The following is a 9,688-nucleotide window of genomic DNA, read 5'->3' as shown; positions in this document are numbered from 1 at the left end:
AACTCCACATTTTCAACCAGACTGGTTTTTTAGACAACACACCCACAGAGATGACACACACACATAGAAACGAGACACGCACAGACACGACACACACAAACAGAGTCATAGTGAGAGAGATATCCAAAAATTTGGGTTGACCTAGGTTCACTTAGAGTGGCGCGCCACTCTAAGTGAACCTAGGTCAACCCAACTTTTTGGATATCTCTCTCACTATGACTCTGTTTGTGTGTGTCGTGTCTGTGCGTGTCTCGTTTCTATGTGTGTGTGTCATCTCTGTGGGTGTTTGTCTAAAAAACCAGTCTGGTTGAAATTGTGGAGTTTTCGTACTGCTCACTTTTTTTGCAATGTGTAGGAACCAGCGGAGAATCCCCACTCGTTTGGAAAGGTGCCAAGGAAAGACATGCAAATAGCATGTAGTTTAAAAACGTGTTTAATCACGTTTCTTGAATGATTCAAAATGAACTTTGAAAAATCAAGAAAATGTAACTGTGACAGGGTAAACCACAAGCAAACACTACTGAAATATTCCAACTCGTGCAATTCAACGAACTAAATTAAAACTGATCATCTAGCTGGGTTTTTTGTCTAAAAAACCAGTCTGGTTGATAATGTGGAGTTTTTTTACTGCTCACTTTTTTGCAATGTGTAGGAACCAGCGGCGACTCCCCACTCATGTGGAAAAGTGCCAAGGAAAGACATGCAAATAGCATGTAGTTTAAAAACGTGCTTAATCACTTTTCTTGAATGATTCAAAATGAACTTTGAAAAATCAATAAAATGTAACTGTGACAGGGTAAACCACAAGCAAACACTACTGAAATATTCCAACTCTTGCATTTCAACGAAAGAAATTCAAAATGAACTTTGAAAAATCAAGAAAATGTAACATCAAGAAAATTTAACTGTGACAAGGTAAACCACAACAAAACACTACTGAAATATTCCAACTCTTGCATTTCAACGAAAGAAATTAAAAATGAAATTTTAAAAATCAAGAATATTTAACTGTGACAAGTTAAAACCCAACCAAACACTACTGAAATATTCCAACTCTTGCATTTCACCGAAAGAAATTCAAAATGAACTTTGAAAAATCAAGAATATGTAACTGCGCAAGGTAAATCACAGCCAAACATTACTGAAATATTCAAACTCTTGCATTTCAACTAAAGAAATTCAAAATGAACTTTGAAAAATCAATAAAAGGTAACTGTGACAAGTTAAAACACAACCAAACGCTACTGAAATATTCCAACTCTTGCATTTCAACGAAAGAAATTCAAAATGAACTTTGAAAAATCAAGAAAATGTAACTGTGACAAGGTAAACCACGACCAAACACCACTGAAATAGTTCAACTCTTGCATTTCAACGAAAGAAATTCAAAATCAACTATGAAAAAATCAAGAAAATGTAACTGTGACAAGGTAAGCCACAACCAAACACTACTGAAATATTCCAACTCTTGCACTTCAGCAAAAGAAATTAAAAATGAAGTTTGAAAAATCAAGAAGATGTAACTGTTACAAGCTAAAACACAACCAAACACTGAAATTAACAAACTCATTATAAAAATCTAGAAAAAGCAACTGTGACAAGGTAAACCATAACCAAACACAACTGAAATATTCCAACTCTTGCGTTTCAGCGAAAGAAATTCAAAATGAACTTTGAAAAATCAAGAAAATGTAACTGTGACAAGGTAAACCACAACAAACACTACTGAAATATTCCAACTCTTGCATTTCAATGATAGAAATTCAAAATGAACTTTGAAAAATCAAGAAAATGTAACTGTGACAAGGTAAACCACAACCAAACACTACTGAAATATTCCAACTCTACTATTTCAACGAAATAAAATAAAAAAGAACTTTGAAAAATCAAGAAAATGTAACATCAAGAAAATGTAACTGTGACAAGGTAAACCACAACCAAACACTACTGAAATATTCCAACTCTTGCATTTCAACGAAAGAAATTCAAAATGAGCTTTGAAAAATCAAGAAAATGTAACTGTGACAAGGTAAAACACAACCAAACCCTACTGAAATATTCAAACTCTTGCATTTCATCGAAAGAAATTCAAAATGAACTTTGAAAAATCAAGAAAATGTAATTGTGACAAGGTAAATCACACCCAAACATTACTGAAATATTCCAACTCGTGCATTTCAACGAAAGAAATTCAAAATGAACTTTGAAAAATCAAGAAAATGTAACTGTGACAAGGTAAAACACAACCAAATACTACTGAAATATTCCAACTCTTGCATTTCAACAAAAGAAATTCAAAATGAACTTTGAAAAATCAAGAAAATGTAACTGTGACAAGGTAAACCACAACCAAACACTACTGAAATATTCCAACTCTTGCATTTCAACGAAAGAAATTCAAAATTAACTTTGAAAAAATCAAGAAAATGAAACTATGACAAGGTAGACCACAACCAAACACTACTGAAATATTCTAACTCTTGCATTTCAACGAAAGAAATTCAAAATGAACTTTGAAAAATCAAGAAAATATAACTGTGACAAGGTAAACAACAACCAAACACTACTGAAATATTCCAACACTTGCATTTCAATGAAAAAAATACAAAATAAACTTTGAAAAATCAAGAAAATTTAACTTAGTCCATGTGTCCAACTACAACGAAATTATGAAAGTGAACAACTCTTTATAATATACTTTAGAAATTAAAAATGTTCAATGAACTTAAAATAGCATGTTTCTGAGTAATAGTGAATAACAATAGGACAGTTCTGAAACATTTCAAATCTTGCACTTCAACGAAAGAAATTCAAAATAAACTTTGAAAAATCAAGAAAATATAACTGTGACAAGGTAAACCACAAACAAACACTACTGAAATATTCCAACTCTTGCATTTCAATGAAAGAAATTCAAAATGAACTTTGAAAAATCAAGAAAATGTAACTGTGACAAGGTAAACCACAACCAAACACTACTGAAATATTCCAACTCTTGCATTTCAACGAAAGAAATTCAAAATGAACTTTGAAAAATCAAGAAAATGTAACTGTGACAAGGTAAACCACAACCAAACACTACTGAAATATTCCAACTCTTGCATTTCAACGAAAGAAATTCAAAATGAACTTTGAAAAATCAAGAAAATGTAACTGTGACAAGGTAAACCACAACCAAACACTACTGAAATATTCCAACTCTTGCATTTCAATGAAAGAAATTCAAAATGAACTTTGAAAAATCAAGAAAATGTAACTGTGACAAGGTAAACCACAATCAAACACTACTGAACTATTCCAACTCTTGCAATTTCAGCGACAGAAATTCAAAACTAACTTTGAAAAATAAATAAAATGTAACTTTGACAATTTAAACCACTACAAAACACTACTGAAATATTACAACTCTTGAATTTAAACGAAAGAAATACAAAATGAACTTTGAAAAAACGAGAAAATTTACTTTTTACAATGTAAACAAAAAATGATCACTAACTAAATAGACCAAATATTGCATTTTAGCTGAAGAAAAAAAAAATTATAAATTAAAAATCAAAATAATTTATCTGTTACAAGGAACAAAACAAACAAAAAATATTGAAAAATTCAAACTCTTGCATTTCAATGAAAGAAATTCACAATGAACTGTGCACAATCATGAAAAATGTAACTGTGACAAGGTAAAACTGAGTCTCTCAATTTTCGTTTTTAATGACCACCAAGTAAAGAAAAAACCACACGGAATCAGGCAACTGAGTCTCTAAAACCCCTTAAATCTATTTTAAAATATAAAAAAAATACTTATTTAACAAAAAATATTTTTTTTTATTTACCATCAAGAAAATAAAAACCACACGGAATCAGGCAACTGTGTCTCACAAACCCTTTAAAGCTCTTATAAAATATAAAAAAACTAATTATTTAACACAAAATTTTCGTTTTTATTTACAACCAAGTAAAGAAAAACCACACGGAATCAGGCAACTGAGTCTCTCAATACCCGTAAAGCTCTTTTAAAAGATACAAAAACTACTTATTTAACACAATATTTTAGTTTTTAATGACCACCAAGTTAAGGAAATCCACACGGAATCCGGAAACTGAGTCTCTCAATCCCCGTAAAGCTCTTTTAAAATATACAAAAAATACTTAAATAACACAAAAAATTTCTTTTTTATTGACCATCAAGTAAAGAAAAACCACACGGGATCCGGCAACTGAGTCTCTCAATCCCCGTAAAGCTCTTTTAAAAGATAAAAAAACTACTTATTTAACACAAAAATTTCGTTTTTAATGACCACCAATTAAATTAAAACCACACGGAATTAGGCAACTGAGTCTCTCAAACCCTGTAAAGCTCTTTTAAAAGATACAAAAACTACTTATTTAACAAAAAAATTTCGTTTTAATGACCATCAAGTAAATAAAAACCACACGGAATGAGGCAACTGAGTCTCTCAATCCCCGTAAAGCTCTTTTAAAAGATACAAAAACTACTTATTTAACACAAAAATTTCGTTTTTAATGACCACCAAGTAAAGAAAAACCACATGGAATCCGGCAACTGAGTCTATCAATCCCCCTAAAGCTCTTTTAAAAGATACAAAAACTACTTATTTAACACAAAAAATTCGTTTTTAATGACCATCAAGTAAAGAAAAAACACAAGGAATTAGGCAACTGAGTCTCTCAAACCTCTTAAAGATCTTTTAAAAGATAAAAAAAATAATTATTTAACATAAAAATTTAGTTTTTAATGACCATCAAGTAAATAAAAACCACACGGAATCCGTCAACTGAGTCTCTCAATACCCGTAAAGCTCTTTTAAAAGATACAAAAACTACTTATTTAACACAAAAATTTAGTTTTTAATGACCACCAAGTAAAGGAAATCCACACGGACTCCGGAAACTGAGTCTCTCAATCCCATTAAAGCTCTTTTAAAAGATAAAAAAACTAATTATACTTATTTAACAAAAAAATTTCTTTTTTATTGACCAAAAAGTAAAGTAAAACCACACGGAATTAGGCAACTGAGTCTCTCAAACCCTGAAAAGCTCTTTTAAAATATACAAAAACTACTTATTTAACACAAAAATTTCGTTTTAATGACCAACAAGTAAAGAAAAACCATACGGAATTAGGCAACTGAGTCTCTCAATCCACGTAAAGCTCTTTTAAAAGATACAAAAATTACTTATTTAACACAAAAATTTCGTTTTTAATGACCACCAAGTAAAGAAAAACCACATGGAATCCGGCAACTGAGTCTCTCAATCCCCCTAAAGCTCTTTTAAAAGATACGAAAATTACTGATTTAACACAAAAATTTCTTTTTTAATGACCATCAAGTAAAGAAAAACCACACGGAATCAGGCAACTGAGTCTCTCAAACCCATTAAAGATATTTTAAAAGATACAAAAACTACTTATTTAACACAAAAATTTCGTTTTTAATGACCATCAAGTAAAGAAAAACCACACGGAATCAGGCAACTGAGTCTCTCAATACCCGTAAATCTCTTTTAAAAGTTACAAAAACTACTTATTTAACAAAAAAATTTTTTTTTTAATGACCAACAAGTAAAGGAAAACCACACGTAATCCGGTAACTGAGTCTCTCAATCCCCGTAAAGCTCTTTTAAAAGATACAAAAACTACTTATTTAACACAAAAATTTCGTTTTTAATGACCATCAAGTAAAGTAAAACCACACGGAATCAGGCAACTGAGTCTCTCAATCCCCTTAAAGCTCTTTTAAAAGATACAAAAACTACTTATTTAACACAAAAATTTCGTTTTTAATGACAACCAAGTAAAGTAAAACCACACGGAATTAGGCAACTGAGTCTCTCAATCCCCGTAAAGCTCTTAAAAACTACTTATTTAACGCAAAAATTTCATTTTTAATGACCACCAAGTAAAGAAAAACCACACGGAATCAGGCAACTGAGTCTCTCAATCCTATTAAAGCTCTTTTAAAAGATACAAAAACTACTTATTTAACACAAAAATTTCTTTTTTTATGACCATCAAGTAAAGAAAAACCACACGGAATCAGGCAACTGAGTCTCTCAAACCCCTTAAAGCTCTTTTAAAAGATACAAAAACTACTTATTTAACACAAAAAATTCATTTTTAATGACCATCAAGTAAAGAAAAATCACACGGAATTAGGCAACTGAGTCTCTCAAACCCTGTAAAGCTCTTTTAAAAGATACAACAAATGACCACCAAGTAAAGAAAAATCACATGGAATCCGGCAACTGAGTCTCTCAATCCCAGTAAAGATCTTTTAAAAGATACAAAAACTACTTATTTAACATAAAAATTTCGTTTTTAATGACCATCAAGTAAAGAAAAACCACACGGAATTAGGCAACTGAGTCACTCAAACCCCGTAAAGCTCTTTTAAAAGATACAAAAACTACAAATATAACAAAAAAATTTAGTATTTAATGAACAACAAGTAAAGAAAAATCACACGGAATTAGGCAACTGAGTCTCTCAAACCCTGTAAAGCTCTTTTAAAAGATACAAAAACTACTTATTTAACACAAAAAATTCGTTTTTAATGATCATCAAGTAAAGAAAAACCACACGGAATTAGGCAACTGAGTCTCTCAATCCCAGTAAAGCTCTTTTAAAGGATACAAAAACTACTTATTTAACACAAAAATTTCGTTTTTAATGACCATCATGTAAAGAAAAATCACACGGAATTAGGCAACTGAGTCTCTCAAACCCCTTAAAGCTCTTATAAAAGATATAAAAACTACTTATTTAACACAAAAATTTCGTTTTTAATGACCATCAAGTAAAGAAAAATCACACGGAATTAGGCAACTGAGTCTCTCAAACCCCTTAAATCTCTTTTAAAAGATATAAAAACTACTTATTTTAACACAAAATACAAGCAAGCAAATAACATGGGAATTCCTATACACGCAAGCAAATACGTGAGTTATTTTTACGTCACTATGTTTCAACTTAAAATCATTCTAATTATAGCATCCCATTTCTCATACTTTAATTACCTGTTACGCTTTCTTAACCATCGGAAGTTTAACATCACACGGAATTAGGCAACTGAGTCTCTCAAACCCCTTAAAACTTTTTTAAAGGATATAAAAACTACTTATTTTAACACAAAATACAAGCAAGCAAATAACATGGGAATTCCTATACACGCAAGCAAATAACTGAGTTATTTTTACGTCACAATGTTTCAACTTAAAATCATTCTAATTATAGCATCCCATTTCTCATACTTTAATTACCTGTTACGCTTTCTTAACCATCGGAAGTTTAACCAACGTAAATTAAGTTATAGACAATACTGGTTTAATCTCTTGGCAAAGAGTGTGATGACCTGTAATTACTAGAAAAACCTGTTTGGTACATAGGACTCTCAGAAATGGTAGGTACTACTCTACTTTCAGACACTAACTCTTTCAAATAATTTATTTGGAAAAAACTAGTGGAAAAACAATAAGACAGCTATATCATCTAACCTGTTTATCACAACCTGAATAGAATAAGTTTCACGAGAACTCTCGCCATTCCCGGTAAATTTGTCTTTAAGATGTCTCCAGGAACTAGGGCATAGGAACAGTCAACTAGCATTTTAAGAATCAATATTAAAGCACCTTTATAATAAAACACGAGCATTTAGAGTATTAATTAAAAAAACTTTTTCCACAAAATAAGTTTTTCAAAGAAAAGTAAAGAACTCCATTAAACAAAAAATGAGCAAAAATAAAATAAAATAATCTACCAAGCTCGTAACTACCACAAATCAGCATCGATAAATAAATGAAACCCAAAACGAACATAAATTAAAATAAGTAACCGAGTCAAACTCAAAACGAGCAGAAATTAAAATAAGTTGGGGGAAAAACACCTATGCCTTCCTAAGGCCAGACTATAACTTGTAGTTTACTGAAAAAATTCCAAATGAATGTGCATTGTCAGTTTAATATACATATACTGATATTTAGTAATCAAAATGTTAAAATTATTTGATTTATTAAAGTTATAAAAGTAAAAACATTTATATTCTATGACAGGGTTTCTATGACAACGCCTTCTATACAAACCTTATATACCCCAGGATATAACTTAAAATCCTTGCCCTGAGGGTTGTTGGGGAGTCTGGAAATCGTCTCTGTCCTCTTCATTGCCAAGTATTTCGTACCAAAGATCACTGGGTGATCTTCGCTTGTCAGTGATAAGAATAAGAATATAGAAGTTTCTCACACACAGATATAGACAAACACGTTTACGTTTTTCACCGCACAGAAAGATTCTTGCATCCAATTTTTGCCGCGCGGAGTTAAGATAAGAATCTTAACTGACAGAAAAAGGATATCAATGCATATCTACATTGACAGTTTTCCTTCCGGTTTTTTTGGCTGAAAAAATTCTTTTTTTGTAAAATAGTGCTACTTTGAAAAAAAAGTGCCACTTTTGCTAAAAAGTGTCCTAATAGTGTCAGGTGTCCTGAAAAGTGCCATTTAAAAAAAAAAGTGTCAAAAGTGACCATAAAGTGTCACCAATGGCAACCCTGATTGTAAAACTTATCTAATAACGGACTTGCAGCAAAACAGTAGTTCACTTTGGATGGATGAGCTAATTGCCTATAGGCAGTTACGACGCCTCTGCTTCGCCTTCGCCAATGCAAATAAGGTACAAACTTTTCCTGGGGTTCTGACCGTAACTGATGACAGATTGCTAAAGAATGTCCTTTTTTGCCAACCATCTAGGGCCAGTAAAAAGTAGGTCATCCCTGGTTGCCTTGGCAGGATGTTGTAAGGGAAGATTTAAGGCAAATGGGAACTTTCTGGGAGGGTATACAGAGAGAGGCTGTGAATAGATTGGGATAGAGGCGAAGTGTGTTTAGCTGTGTTGGCCTCAGGCAGCTTGGTACTGCAGTGAGTTGTTAATTGTAGTAATAGTAGTAGATTCTAATGTCTAGGTTGGTAGAAATAGGGATGGAAGGTATCCTAGCCGAGGTAAATTCAGTGTAGGAAAGGAAAACAGTAATGGTTTCACACTGCTGCAATTTTGTATGTATAACAATCTATTTGTAACCAATACAGTATTTGTTCATAAAATGGCCCATAAGTTAACAGGGTATTCACATGGTGGTAAGACAACTAGCCTTATTGATTATGCTATTGTAAATCAAAGACTGGCAGAGTCAATACAAAATACTAGGGTATATAGTTGTGCTGTAATTGAATTTGAATATGAAGATCATCATCTATCAGTGTCTGTGATTAATTCAAAGCTGAAATTTGGGAAGGGTAACTACCTTCCAGGAAGCTATGATGTTAGTGGACTTCAAGATGAGAATTTGATAGAGACTTTCTGGGAATAGTTGAATACTAAACTGGATGGTTAAAATTTGAAAACGTAGAAGATGAATTATAGCCAGGAATTAGTAAAAATTTCTTTATGTTTAATAGAGAGATGGAGGGGCTTGTACAAGAATTATTTGAGTGATTGATCAAATGAAAATAAGAGGAATGTAAAGAAAGTTGAGAAAGCATTAAGATATAAATTAAGGAGGTGTGAAATAGAGGCCATGGATGAAATTGTCAAAGATCTGGAAGACGCAGCCTGATGGTATGATAGTAAAATATTGTACAAGCATGTTAATAAATTGATAGGGAGTAGTCAATT

General features: G+C 31.8%; 1 protein-coding gene across 1 annotated transcript in view; it reads left to right on the top strand.

Annotated features, from left to right (window-relative positions):
* Positions 1–8,666: 8,666 nt before the first annotated feature.
* Positions 8,667–9,688, top strand: part of LOC148944338 (ATP-dependent RNA helicase DDX24) — a 42,735-nt gene continuing 41,713 nt past the window's right edge. Inside the window, exon 1 of the mRNA XM_089100805.1 lies at positions 8,667–8,689. The gene's annotated coding sequence lies outside the window, so the exon portion shown is untranslated. The remainder of the gene's footprint in view (positions 8,690–9,688) is intronic.

This window comes from Artemia sp. Qi Xiang Cuo, chromosome 14 (assembly GCF_049724085.1).
Source record: "Artemia sp. Qi Xiang Cuo chromosome 14, ASM4972408v1, whole genome shotgun sequence".
Taxonomy (NCBI): domain Eukaryota; kingdom Metazoa; phylum Arthropoda; class Branchiopoda; order Anostraca; family Artemiidae; genus Artemia; species Artemia sp. Qi Xiang Cuo.
The sequence above is the reverse complement of the archived record's forward strand: the minus strand, read 5'-3'. Positions and strand labels throughout refer to the sequence as shown.